Here is a 14949-nt window from a genome sequence, read left to right on the forward strand (position 1 = left end):
CAAAGCGACCAATGCCAGAATACTGAAAATCGCTAGAAGTGTTTCCTGGCACTAATACATTAGATTTTGTTGTTGTAGCGCTTTCAGAGGTTTTAGAGGTCGAACGAAATAAGCAATACATTGAAGATAAAATTTCTAAAATGCACTTTTTAAGTTGTAACCCTTTAGTTCTAAGCCATCGACATGAGAAGGATTTACATCCACAATGAGGCAATAAGAATAATCCATTTGACATAAATAGTGGGTAATGTCACCTTTCCATCTATATCCCCTTTGTGTGTTGAATTTCTCTGAAGTGGGTTTTGAACATATATACAGTATCTGTGTTCTTTCTGTAAGGTAGTCTTTGATTGCAATTCCTCGGGTTTCGAAAAGACGTTAAAGATATCAGTGATGAATTATTTCAGCTACATTTTTACCAAACTTTAGGGTGATGTGTTCAGTTAGTTCTATGCCAACCTACACAGCATAATGTCACTTACAAACATACATACAACTGCTACACTCTTATTTGTTGAGATGGACAGGGGACAACAACAAGATGTAAATGATCAGATTATGGTGTAAATGATCGCACCTGGGATCTGTAAAACGATGGGGTTATCAGTTATTCGTAAAGATAAGTGTGAAGTAAACATCACAAACTTTCAACTGTTAAGGTATCGGCTAAATAATTGAAATGTACTTGAAATATATATTACATGAAAACTTTTTGACATTGTAAATTTAATACAACGGCCTTCCAAAAATGAAACTTTAAAAATGGAGTGAGGATAGGAAGAGTGATAACAGTAATCTTGTAGAAAGAAGTAAAACATCTTTGACACTCCACATAGTTCTCAGGGAAGAATAATAAACTTGTTTACTGAGCAGTGTCATAATAACAACAACAAGTAAAACGTGAAGTCCCGTGCGGATTAAATTTAATGACTTGAAGGGAGAAAGCGAGGAGGAAATTAATGAAGCGCAAAGTTGGAGGTCTGAAAGTAATTGCCACCATTACGATAAGCTTGGTGTGACAGCTGTGAATTGCCCACTTGAGTGACATCTTCTTAACGAACCGACCTTACAACTTTCAACTTTCTGGATGATGCCCAAGTTTACTACCAGGTGGAGGGAGATGCTTGTGCGCATTGCAGATGTTTATGGGCCCAGTTTTCCTTACATGATATACAATTCTACAAAAAAACTTCTGAAAATGAGCATTTTAATTTGAAGTATGAATGAATAGCGAACAGTGGGTAATCGACGAGTTAGGAATTTGATTTATTGTCCTTTTTAGTAAAATCAGCAGCTTTGTTAGAAGCGTTGATTCTAACATCGAACTGAGCTTCACATTTCGGGGTACAATGATGTTCTACTAATGTACTCCGTGACACATTTGTCATAGAATTATAAATAAATCATTGTAAATATTGTATAACTTCGTTCTTAATTCTGTGGCTTGGTTCTAAAAGGGCCAATGTCAAAAGCCTGTTTTTGAGCTATGAGCATTTGAAGTTTCGCTTATATTTCTCCAATTATTTTTTTCAACATCTAACTTTAAATAACTTTATACTTTCTTTGTGGAATTCAGCTTATTAAACGCTAATTTTTTCTATCGTATGCTTTAAAATTGCCAGGTCTCTAATCTTTATTGGTAATCTAACATTATTGACAAGGGCTTATTTAATTAAACATTAACTGTTCGTTTAGTACTTAACAGAGACATTGACCCTTTTAACATGTTGTAAGCGAGGATAAAACACGTTTTTATCCGTTAATATCTCAATTTCGATACAAAGTTACATAGGTCCTTTTAGAACCAAGCCACAGAATTATTTGCACCGGGAAACAGCTGATGTATTTTGTCCAATGAATGTTCGGCGGGTGAAAAGTACGATGAAAATCAAGTCCCAAAGTGTATTGGACCGTGGGAGAACGCGTTTGGGAAAGAGGATATGAGTGCCAACTTCATGAGAAATATCTTGTAAAGACTTAACCAAGAAATTTAGCACGTGGTACAGCAGTTTTCTGTTGAACTTACCAGTGTGCAGACAGTGACCCTCGTGAGACTACAGTGATGATCGAATGTCATGTGATAGATATTCCAGTCATCGTGCTAGTGATACGGGACTTGCATCGCTGTAAAGTAGGACGTGTACAGTAGCGTGCAAAGAAAAGTTCACTAAACTCTGCCACATTGATTATCTGCTTCCAAAGAAAAGTATGATTCTACGTTTGTAACACCACTACTAACGGAGGAAACTACGTTGATATGTAAGTGATAGCCGAAAAACCCTAAGGTTTTTACATTTTCCTCTGTTAGAAATATGAATAATAGCTTTGATAAACAAAACGTGCCTTAAAGATTTTTAAAATTGAAAACATTTCATAGCAAACAAAGAAGGAGTCTCTACTCCACGAAAAACGATAAAATTTAGTAATTTCCTCATTTGTGCCGAACGTTTAAGGGATAAAGGGCCCAAAAAGGTTTATATTTATGAGTCTTGAACAGATCTATCAAACTAAAAAAAGAAAAATTCGAAAATCACCTTCGGCCTAGATGCAGTTCCGGAAAAACAGCCTAAAGTTGTTTTTTACTTTACTCGACTTATTTCTGACTCAAATCCTATCCAAATTCACTTATTTGCATAATTCGTTCTGTAATATGTTCCTTGATTCAATACCCTCAGGTATGTTTCGTGTTTTTGAAAAACGACCACACCGAGTGTAATTATAAGAACTTGAGTGAAACTCTGCGTTAACGCACATTAGCGCTCGTAGTGGTAGAAGAAGACAAACTGCTAACCTTATCCACCCGGACAACGATGATTAAGAAGATTTTAATTTTTAGGAATAAATAAAGAATATATTCTCATACTTTATGATATGTTATTTACCTAAAATTCGTAGCTCATATCCCTAGGATGTTTTCAACATTGAGTTGCTTGTCTAAATGGCTAGAACTGTGGATTTTGTTTTACAAGTTGCTTTAAATAGCACCGACACCTATAGGTCTTATGGTTGCGATGGGGTAAGGAAGGGATAAGTATAGGAAAGAAGGGTCCGTCGCCTTACTTCACGTAGATCCCCAGCATATGCCTGGTGTGAACATGGGAAACTATGAAATACCATTTTAAGGTTACCGTCAGTGGAGTTCTAACACACCATCTCCCAAATGCAAGCTCACAGCTGCGCACCTCTTTACCACACGGCCTACTCGCTCGATAGGGAATTTTCTCATGTCTCACCATAGTGGAAGACGCTCTGTTCGTTCATGTCTCACGATGAAATGCTCCTCAGGGTTGTACATGGCTGGTCTGCCGTATGCAGAACCTTCATCAGATTATTTCCCATAGGACGATGTGACTATAAAGTTCTAACCGGCAAAATGGCGGGAACGTCATCCACCCTTCCTCTTGCATACCTTTTATGCGACCTTTATAAAATTTTCGTATTCACTTGCGTTCTTTGGCCATGTAAATTTCTCACAAAATGTCATGCATCTCACATTATATTTACCCTTCTGATGACTGTTAACATAAGCAACATGAACACTGATTCAACTGCAATCACAAGGTATTAATTTTGTGCAGGCTCTGTCCCGCGATAATTTAGTAATTTATATATCTCCGTTCATCTTGGCTATTCATCAATTTCAGTGCTCACTGGATATTTTTTACAATTTAAGAAAACGTTTATATCAGTGAAATATTATCTTATGGAATTCCATTTGATTCTGAAACGTCATCCGGCTCATGTCAGGATGTACTCGACACCGAATGGTGAATATTAAGTTGCATGCATAGCTGCTAGCGTCTCGTGAAGCAATAATCGTGGGAGAAATTTTGGAGAAATTATATGGCTCAAGGGTTTCATCACACTCCAATGCACTACGAGTAATCAAAACCCTTCAACGTCCTAGCTGGAAGATGTGAAGTACCAAGAGTGTAGTTGGAAGTTAATGCCAGTATATAACTCTCCCACAGGTAACCATATTTTCATAAATTAACCCTCCTTTGTAAACATTTTAAAGATAATTATTTAGCGTGATAGAGCAATTTAATATATCACTTTCACAACCTCAGTTTTCCTCCCCTCATGAGGCTCATACCTGCTTAAAACATACACTGATCAGCCAGAACATAATGACCACCTACCTAATAGCCTGTATGTCTACCCTTGGATGGATAACAGCGGCGACGCGTCTTGGCTTGGAAGCAACGAGGCCTTGCGAGCTAGCTGGAGGGAACTGGCACATCTGCACACACAAGTCACCTAATTCTCGTAAATTCTGAGGAGGGGGCGATGAGCTCTGAACCCACGTTCAATCACATCCCAGATGTGCTCGATCGGTTTAAGATCTGGCGAGCTTGGTGGCCACCACATCATTTGCAACTCGCCCCAGTGTTCCTCGAACCACTCCACCGCACTCCTGGCCTTCTGATATGGCGTATTATCTTGCTGAAGTACGCCACTACTGTTGGGGAACATGATCGTCATGAAGGGGTGTACGTGGTCTGCAACCAGGCCGTCATGGTGTCTTGCACGAGCTCCACTGGACCCATGGATGCCCACGTGAATCTTCCCCAGAGCATAACTGAGCCGCCATCAGCTTGTCTCCGTCCCGCAGTACAGGTGTCTAGGAACTATTCCCGTGGAAGACGACTGATTTGCACGCTCCCATCGGCATGATAAAGACGGTATCGGAATTCGTGAGACCATGCAACGCTCTGCCACTGCCCCAACGTCCAGCGACGATGGTCACATGCCCATTTCAGTCGTAGTTGCCGATGTCGTGGTGTTTGGCACATGCATGGGTCGTCGGCTGCGGAGGTTCATCCTTAGGGGTGTTCGGTGCGCTGTGTTCAGACACACTTGTACTCTGCCCAGCATTAAAGTCTGATGTTAGTTCCGCCACAGTTCGCCCCCTGTACTGTTTTACCAGCCTGTCCAGCCTACGACTTCCGACATCTGTAATGAGGGATGGCCGCCCAACCCCGAGACGTTTGGACGTTGTTTCACCTTGGTTTCGCCACTTGTTGAAGGCCCTCACCACAGCACACCTCGAACACTCGAAAAGTCATGCCGTTTCCGAAATGCTCGTGCCGAGCCTCTGGGCCATCATAATCTGCCCTCGGTCAAACTCAGATAGTGTAGATCGTGCGCCTTCCCCATTCTACACACGGACAACACGCTCACTGATACTACATGCACCGTGCGTGTGTCTGACTAGCAGTCATTCCTCATCAGGTGACGCTGCTATCGCGTGGTAGGTAGGTGGGCATTGTTCTGGATGATCAGTGTATACACCTAAGAGTTATTTGGCATTAATTGATCTTACAAATTATTATTTTTGTTATTGGCTTTACGTCGCACCGACACAGATAGGTCTTATGGCGACGATGGGACAGGAAAGGGCTAGGACTGGGAAGGAAGCGGCCGTGGCCTTAATTAAGGTACAGCCCCAGCATTTGCCTGGTGTGAAAATGGGAGACCACGGAAAACCATCTTCAGGGCTGCCGACCGTGGGGTTCGAACCCACTATCTCCCGAATACTGGATACTGGCCGCACTTAAGCGACTGCAGCTATCGAGCACGGTACAAATTATTATTAGACGTTCATTTCATCATAACAACACTTGTATTAACATTCCTGTCTCACATACGCTGGAGTGTCATAACATCGTCCTGAATTTTTTTTTGACATGCCATGTGTCCATTATTATATATGTCTCAAATTATAAGGTTATTGTGTGTCAACTAAGTGGTTCGAGACTCAGTCGCAAGATCTGTATACAGCCGATGAATATCCAAACAACTACATTTTCTTTTCGGTGTAAGATTTATGATAATTTCGTTATTAGAAATAAAATTCAAAGTATTGTTACCTATACCATGCCATGAAAATGAATATTCGGACGTGTTTGTAAAAACTTTCTGATATACCAATTGTTTTGCTACTTTTTATCGTTGTACTAACTCATCGAAGGTTTTCAATGATAGAGAGATGGGAAAGCACTAGGGTTGGGAAGGTGGCGGCCATGGCGTCAATTATGGTACAGGGAAACTACTGACAGCCATATCAATGTCTGCCGACGGTGGGATTCAAACCCACTGTCTCCCGAATGGAGGCTCACAGCTTCGTGACCCTGACAGCACGGCCAACTAATCGTTCCCAAATATTGCCTAGGAGCAATGAACTTTTCTCTGTGAAAAAAAAAATCAGGTAAATATTAATTTCAGTTTTAAAATAGGTTTTAGTTTGAAGTTGGTGAGTTATAGAAGAGATCGTAAAAGCCATGTTGTAAGTTACCTCGTAAATTAAATATTTATTATGGGACAGAAGTGAAGGGGGTGCATAGAAGAATATAATCACGTTGATGTGCACAACTATAATCAGTTTTTTTCCACACCTCAAAAATAACGATATAAGGCAGTCACGCAATTGACGACTAAAATATAATTACAATTACAATCAAGATTATAGTTTCATATGACATTGGATATCGTGGCCATAATCACGGGTTCCCCAGTTTTACATGGGATCCGAACCATATGGACGTATTTTTTTTATAACTTGCTTTACGTCGCACTGACGCAGATAGGTCTTACGGCGACTATGTGATAGGAGAGGGCTAAGAGTTGGAAGGAAGTGGTCGTGACCTTAATTAAGCACGGAAAACCATCTTTAGGGCTACCGACAGTGGGATCGAACCCACTATCTCCCGAATGAAAGCTGATAGCTGCGTGACCCAAACTGCACAGCTACTTGCTCGGTGACATGGATGTTTCTTCTCATTCTTTAAATACAGCAGTAAAATCGAGAATGAGGTGCAGAATGCGGCATCCCCAACACCTTGTTAATTAGGTGAGCGATTCTAATAGATATTCTCGAAATGTCAAGAATTTACTTCAGATAAGGTGAGAAAGTTTGCAGCTTATATAGGTGGTTCGGAACTCAAATAAGTATATTTCTCTATTTCATCAGCATAATTTCTACAACTCCCTGAATAATCCTTGCTACAGACAACTTTTTCAGTGTTGTAAATATTCTCCATACCTTTTAACTGTTGACGAACGCATTCTATGATATTTTAATTAAATCCTTCTCAACCACGCACCACAAATATTCTTCTACACTCCTAAGAGTGTAATTAATTAACGAAGTTAAAAAACTTTGCAATTCATTGCAAGTGTTTAATATAGGTGAAACTTTTTTCCTAGATCTCCTTTGAACACTACTGGATATAGATTTTACTTAACACATAAAATGTTGTTCTATTTAACCAGAAATATTTTAGCTGAGAAGTTTCAAAGCTTTATGTATTGTTACTAACCACCTTTACTATCTTTTACACGGAGCAGATTACTGTACTTTTCTGTGGCATTCATAGCAAGAAATTCAAGCCAGCGTGGCTCAGGAGGCAGCACGCTGGCCTCTCACCGCTGGGTTCCGTGGATCAAATTCCGGTCAGTCCTTGTGAGATTTGTGCTGGAAAAAGTGAAAGCGGGACAGGTCTTTTTCCGGTTACTCCGGTTTTCCATGCCATCTTGCATTCCAGCAACACTCCCCAATATCATTTCATCATTAATCATTGCCCCAGAAGAGTGCGAATGGCTTCGGCAGCCGGCGCAATTCCTATCCTCACCGCTAGATGAAGGCTTCATTCATCCCATTCCCGACCCAGTTGAATGACTGGAAACAGGCTGTGGAATTTTTCATACTAGTAAATTCAGTGAAATTTGTTACTAATTGAAGACTTCCCTGGAATAAGGAAGTAAGTAACAAATCACTAATTGTTCAGGAGAGACGAAACTTACTTATGGGGTTTAATTCATTGTATACATTACTTGAGCCAATTGCACATGCAAGTGTATAAATGAGTTCATATATTAAAAAACAATATCTTATTGTTACTAGCAGTTTCCCGCTGTACAAAGAATGGTGTTGTTCGTTACTATCCTCACAGATGTATTTGCAAAGGATCGACGTAATGAAATAAAGCACATGATCTGCTGTGGTAATAGAATTTAATATTATGTCAACAAAACACTTTAAAATACATCACACAAATAAATTGAATTAAACATTCATTGGAACAACACTACGCGCCGAACTGTTAAAAAGTCCTTCAAAGATCTTCGTCATGGAGACAAATGTACTCATAACTTTTCTCAGAATCTACCAACTTAAGTAGTTATTACCTCAAAAGAAAGCGCTTGATTCACTGAGTGTTTTTAGACCAAAACAAACAGCGTATCGCAATTAGAACGAAAGAAATGAGTGCTTCAATGAGAAAAAACGTTGAAGAAATGAGACGTCAAATTGAATGTGCACTCATAACTTTCCTCAGAAGCAACCAATTTGAATTATTAAGAGCTGAAATGAAAGAGCTTGATCCACTGAGTGTTCTTAGACCAAAACAAAATCCGTACCTCAATTAAAACCAAAGATATGATTGCCTCAAAGAGGCAAAAAATTGAAAAAAAATAAAATAATTTGAGGTAGGCGGAAGTTAAGTGATTTATAGTACCTGATGACAAATCTGTGTATGAATACCTTTCAGTTAAAAAAGAATGAAGGAAATCGACCGGATAGAATGGCTGGACTGACTGACTTAAGTTTTCATATTTTTTTAAATATATAGATAACTTTAAAGTTTTAAGAATACTGTATGAAATGGAGGTTATACGATGGAAAATAATCTGCAAGCATGTCTTACTGTTGTATATAACAGGAGATAAATCCTGTACATGTACTTGGAAGGAACATTATAAAACCAAAAACCAAACCCCCTTGGCACTACAGCCCATTAAGGGCCTTGGCCTACCAAGCGACCGCTGCTTAACCCGAAGGCCTGTAGATTACGAGGTGTCGTGTAGTCAGCACGACGAATCCTGTCGGCCGTTATTCTTGGCTTTCGAGAGCGAGAAGGAACATTATAGTAAATAATATTATTGTAATAATGACAATTATAAATTATAAGAAATGTCAAGATAATATTTCAAAGCATAGACGGTGTTTCGTGTATGGCCGTTATTTAAGTGAATTTTTTACACCTAATGATGAGCCAACACAAGCACTTGTCACCATCTTGACTGATGTTCCATCCTTACACCACGGTGTACAAAGTTCTGATGGCTGTAAACAACACTGAAGTTCAAATGTAAGACACAAGATTACACCACAGTATAGAGGCGTGATGGTATACATCCTCACTACGGAGAAGTCTTCAATTATTATGTACTACTGCAAATTTCGAAGAGATATTTGGATTGGAGCGCATTTTCAGATACTCAGGGCAGAGTGGTTGGCACATAGTCCTCAACACAGGAGTGATAATGTATAGATATTTTTATGATATATCCTTTACCACTTTTATAAGTTCAAGTCCATTGACGAAAAAATGCTCAATTACTGGCGAAAATATAAATGCAGGAATTTGATTGATGGATTGTCTCCACAACACATAAATTAAACTCTAAACATGCAAACAAAAAGTGTTTAGAATGTAGAACAATGGAACTGAATAATGGCTCATGTGAACGGGGACAGAATTTTTTATAAGTTGCTTTACGTAGCAGCGATACAGAAGTGTCATATGGTGACGATGGGGTACGAGTGGGGAGGACGTGACCGTGGCCTTAATTAAGGTACAGCCCAAGCATTTGCCTAGTGTGAACATGGGAAATCACGGAAAACCATCTTCAGGGCTATCGATAGTGAGGTTCGTATCCACTATCTCCCTTATGCAACCTCACAGCTTCGCGTCAAATGCCTCGATAGACGGGTATCCTACAGATTAATATCGGAAGAAAAGACGTTCACCTTCCCAATTGTTTGGCATCCACAGACAAGGTGTGGTCCCTACCATATGAGAACTGTGAGTTATTCACGGATATTGTTGATGTTGTTCTGCTATACTACTCTAGAGTCCAAGCTCAGTGGTTCAGACGGTTAAGTCATTGGCTTTCTGAGCGAAAGTTGGAAAATTCGATCCAGGCTCAGTCCGGTGGTGTTTGAAGGTCCTCAAATACGTCAACGCCATGCCGGTACATTTACCGGCACGTGAAAGAACTCCTGCAGGACCAAAAATCTTTCACGATGGCGTCTCCGAAAACCCTAAAAGTAATTAGTGGAATAACATTATTATTATTATTATTATTGTTATTATTATTATTATTATTATTATTATTATTATTATTGTTATTATTATTATTATTATTATTATTATTATTATTATTATTATTATTATTATTATTATTATTATATTACTCTAGATTCATATTCTCACATTTTTATAACAGCTTTATAGTTTTCACGTTCATGTTGGTACTGGAAATGATAATTCTCTTTGCTAAGTATACATAAATAAGTTGCTTGTAAAATATTTTTTTATTAAATTGATGAAGGTCTATATATAAGACAGGGCAGATAATGCCTAGTTTCGTCTTGAGGTTCATTTTAATATTTTGTCAGTTTGCCTGCGTGCAATGTCATTAAACTTTTCTTAAAAGATAAAGATAAATATGATAAGAATCTTTGTTACTCATTTTCCGGTTGATATTAACGGTAAGTGGTTGAGGGGTGAATGGAGAGCTGCGTACAAACAGAACATATACATCATTTCTGTCTCATTTAACACAGTAGGGAAAGTGGAAATCGTAACCCCACGAAGGAATGCGTCATTCATATTGATATCCTAGATTTGGAATATGGATATGTGGGTATGTAAACGATTCCGGTTTAAGGTCAATTGGATTATTCATACGGCTGTGGTCACTGGCGAGCCAGTAGAGCTTAGTTGGCGTGTAATCTGGGAGGTGCAGTGACGTGAAGTGTTCGCTTATAAAACATGCCTCACCGACAGGTACGGGAAGGATATAAACAATTGTTACTGGTTGAGTGGGCCATATAATTGGTCCGCGTGAAAGTGGGATGTAGTTGAACGTTGTGGCACAAATATAGTATATATTTGCACAACGTGTGCTCCCCGCCCACCTCATATTCTGAAACTCAACTCACTCCAATCACTGTTAATAAATCCATCCGAACCTCTCGACACCCTCCCATGATCTCAAGATTCACCCAATCCATAGACTCCGACTGCTCTCTCACCTCTCCTCCCTCACTCTATACACCACAGGAAACACAAACTACCATCACAGTTTCACCCAACACAGACACTTTCCGCCCCCTCCCCATACATGCAAGTCCTGAGCTCGGAAGCGAGACCTTTTCAACCTCGCAACCGAGCAAGGCTACTCAAACCAAGTACACTCAAACTAGGAGCAGGCGTCGCAAACCTGCTCCCAAGTTACCTCCTCCACCAACACACCACACTACCATCTCAGTGACTCGAACTCGCCCCTCCACCCAACCCACCCTTGTTACACAGTGCTATAATTGCCTCAAGCTCAACCATTCAGCGGCTTCTTGCCCTAATGATACCCGCTGTAACAGATGTGGTGGTCCCCACCGCCACTCTGTATGCATGGTACCAACGGAACAGGCGAGGTGCGCGAACTGCGAAGGCAGGCACGCAGCCTCCTATCCTGGCTATCCCTTCATGAAAAAATCAATAAAAGCACACTACAGTCGCTCACATAATCTACACACACACACACACACACACACACACACACACACACACACACACCTCCTAAGTCTCAAAATCCCACATCCCACGAACCCAGGACCCTTCACTCCAGACCAGACCGTTCAACCAAGCCAAGACAACCCCTCACTACTCAACCTACAGCTCTTCAACTTACTCACGTCCCTCAACCCGCCATCCATGTCAGCCAGACAACTATTAATTAATTAGCCCCCTCAAGTACTCCAGCAACTCACCCCCATCCAGTTACACTCCTCATCAAGCCAACTGCACCAAGTTCATCCCCCCAAGTACTTCCCCCTACTCCGAAGCACTAAACACTAGCGTATGCTACGAGAATTGCAGCAACATCGGCCGTGGTCATCATATGGATGGGTGACCACAAGAAGACAATCGTGCCCCTCACCTGCTTTGCCGACTCAACACTCTGTCCCCTACTAACACCTCTCCAATTTCGTCCTGACAACATTCTTCTTTCCTCTTCTTCTTTTTCTCTTTCTTTTAATTTACCCTTCGGGGCACAAGGCATATTCTGTCCAGTCATGATATGGAAGCTACAATCGGCCACCACCCACAGTACGTCAAGCAGCGAGAAGATGTCATCATCAAGAAATAGCACTCAAAGCCTATAATGAGGCTGACGGGCTAAAATACTCACGGAGCAGGCCCTGTCTGCTCCAAATGAGACGGCTGCTACTACTAATGCTCAAATGAAGCACACCCTGTACAGGATCAATCCGACGGACAACAGTGTAAGACGACCACAGCATTATTCGGATGTACTGTACAAATCTTTGGGTAACAACAGTGGAATTTGTGTGACACTGTGATGACACACGTTACGTGGCAAACAGCGGGTGATGTGATGATGGTTGACGATCCCATACCCTCTTATGCATGTGTTCTACTGACTCAATTACATCAGCACGTGAGGTTGTCGTCATGTAGTGAGAGATTACGCTGAGCCGGCGAATTGCATAGAATCATCTTCAGTGATGAATCGGCCTTTAGTCTAGGCCCCATTGTTCGTCGTATTCATGTCCAACGGCGTACCGCGGACAGGTACTGTATTAAAATTATTTTTGAGAGGCATATGGAGCCAACTTAACGCATCACACTTCTGAAGGCTTTTGTATACCACGAGAAACCACCATTAGTAATGGTGGATTTTGCAAAGACTAATCGACAATATTTTGAATCGAGTGGTTGTCCCGCTCATTGATACTGTTTTAAGTGGGTTGTTTCAGCAAGACAATGCCCACCCCTACACTGCACGCATTCCATTGAAGCTGTCAAAAACACTACCGTTTTACACTGGATGCTACGTCTCCGAACTGAATATCAATTTAACGTACAGACATGGACAAAAGAATTCATACCCCTAACCATTCAATACGAAATGCTTTATTGCTGGACCAATGCGGAGTACAGGTCAAAATTACAAACCCAAACGTATATCTTGTACAGCAGTGTACATTAAAAGCCACAAAATAAACTGGAAATAAATAACAGTACATAACAAAGCAACAAATTCGTACTTCATGATACTACTTGTCTAGACATAAGTATTCATACCTTATCACAGAAGAGTTCACAACTCAATGAAGAGACAGATATTACCAACTCGATCAGTGGCGCGTTTTTTTGCCATTCCTGTATATTATATCTTTTAACCTGCTGGGCATTGAGAACACCAGTTCGCGTGTTAGTTCTGATGCAATGTTCCCCATTCTTGTTGTAGTAACTGTTTCAAGTGTGCTTTACTTTTCTTACTCTGGACGCCAATTCACTCCATTAACGTTCGATGGGGTTGGTATCCGGTGATTGGGATGGTGTTTGTAATGTGTGCGGCTTGTTATAGAGTACCCCAAAACGAACAATTTTGTCCGTATGTTTGGGGTCATTGTCGCGTGGGAAATAAAACTCGTTAGCAATCCGAAGCTTTTCGGCGCGTTTGCGAACATTTTCCTCCAGGATGTTCAAATATTGGAATCTGTCCGTAGTCCCCTCGATAAATACCAACTCTCCCACACCTGAAGCGGCCATTGAAGCCCACGCATAACCGCACCCCCGCCGTGCTTCACAGTGGTAACGAGGTTCTGTTCATCGAGCTCTGTGTTACGGCGTCTCCACATTAAAATGCGTCCATCACTTCAGAAAATATTAAATTTACTCTCATCTGTAAACATCACTGTCGACCAAAACGCATTATCTTTCGCCATGTATTCTTTTGCGAATTGTTGTCTCTTCCGTCGATTCATTTTCGTTATGTGCAGTTTCTTTCTTGGGACCCTAAATATATACCCAGCACGATGAAGGATCCTCCTTACTGTTTTGTGTTACACTGCATGATGGAAATATCCTGCCACCTGTGATGCTATTGCCGAAGATGTAGTGTGTGGTTGTTTTTTAATTGTGGTTACTATGGACCTTTCTTCTCGTGCGGTCAGTTTTTTCGGACGTCCACTTCTTTTCTTGCGTATAAGAACATCCTCTCCTTTTAACCTTTGTATGATGCTTTGCACAGTTGATTTACTTCTTCCAATGATGTCTTCGATCTCGGAATACGATTTTCCTTGGTGGTGAAGGCGTAGAATAAGTCGTCTCTCTTCAACAGACGTTTACCTAGTTTTGCTCGCCATTGGACTAGTACCGTCTCTGACCAGCTGATCAGCCCGTCTCTGTCTGCATCTACTACACAACTAATGCCACGCAACAACACAGGTTTCTGTTTACTCGTTCAGACCCCATTTTTACACGTAAGGTATGAATACTTATGACCAGACAGGTAGCGTCATGGAGTACGCATTTGTTGCTTTGTTAGGTACTGTTATTTATTTCCAGTTTATTTTGTGCTTTGTAATGAGCACTGTTGTACAAGGTATACGTTTGGGTTTGTAATTTTGATCTGAACTTCGTAATGGTCCAGCAATAAAGCATTTTGTATTGAATGAGTAGGGGTATGAATACATTTGTCCATTTCTGTATATGGGATACGATGTGTAGACATTTCCACAACAGAGTACGTTTATCCATCACAAATAGTGGACGAAATAAACTTCGAAGTTCTGCAAACACTGGCCGAAATTCTGCAGAACGTTATCTAGCGTCTCATTCATTCCATATCGCGCAGGATTCAACAATGTATTGTAGCTCTGAGTCGGAAAATACCGTACAGATTTGTATCCGTACGTATGTATGTACAGAGGCCCCTGTTCGTGTCACTATCGTATTACTTCGTCCACTATGCGCAGTTGAAGCGTCACCTTGGTGGTATTGCGATTTCCAGTTTTTGCTAGTGTATTATCGCAACATCGACCGGTTTCATCGCTAAATGCTTAGCATG

Source organism: Anabrus simplex, chromosome 6, assembly GCF_040414725.1.
Source record: "Anabrus simplex isolate iqAnaSimp1 chromosome 6, ASM4041472v1, whole genome shotgun sequence".
Classification (NCBI taxonomy): domain Eukaryota; kingdom Metazoa; phylum Arthropoda; class Insecta; order Orthoptera; family Tettigoniidae; genus Anabrus; species Anabrus simplex.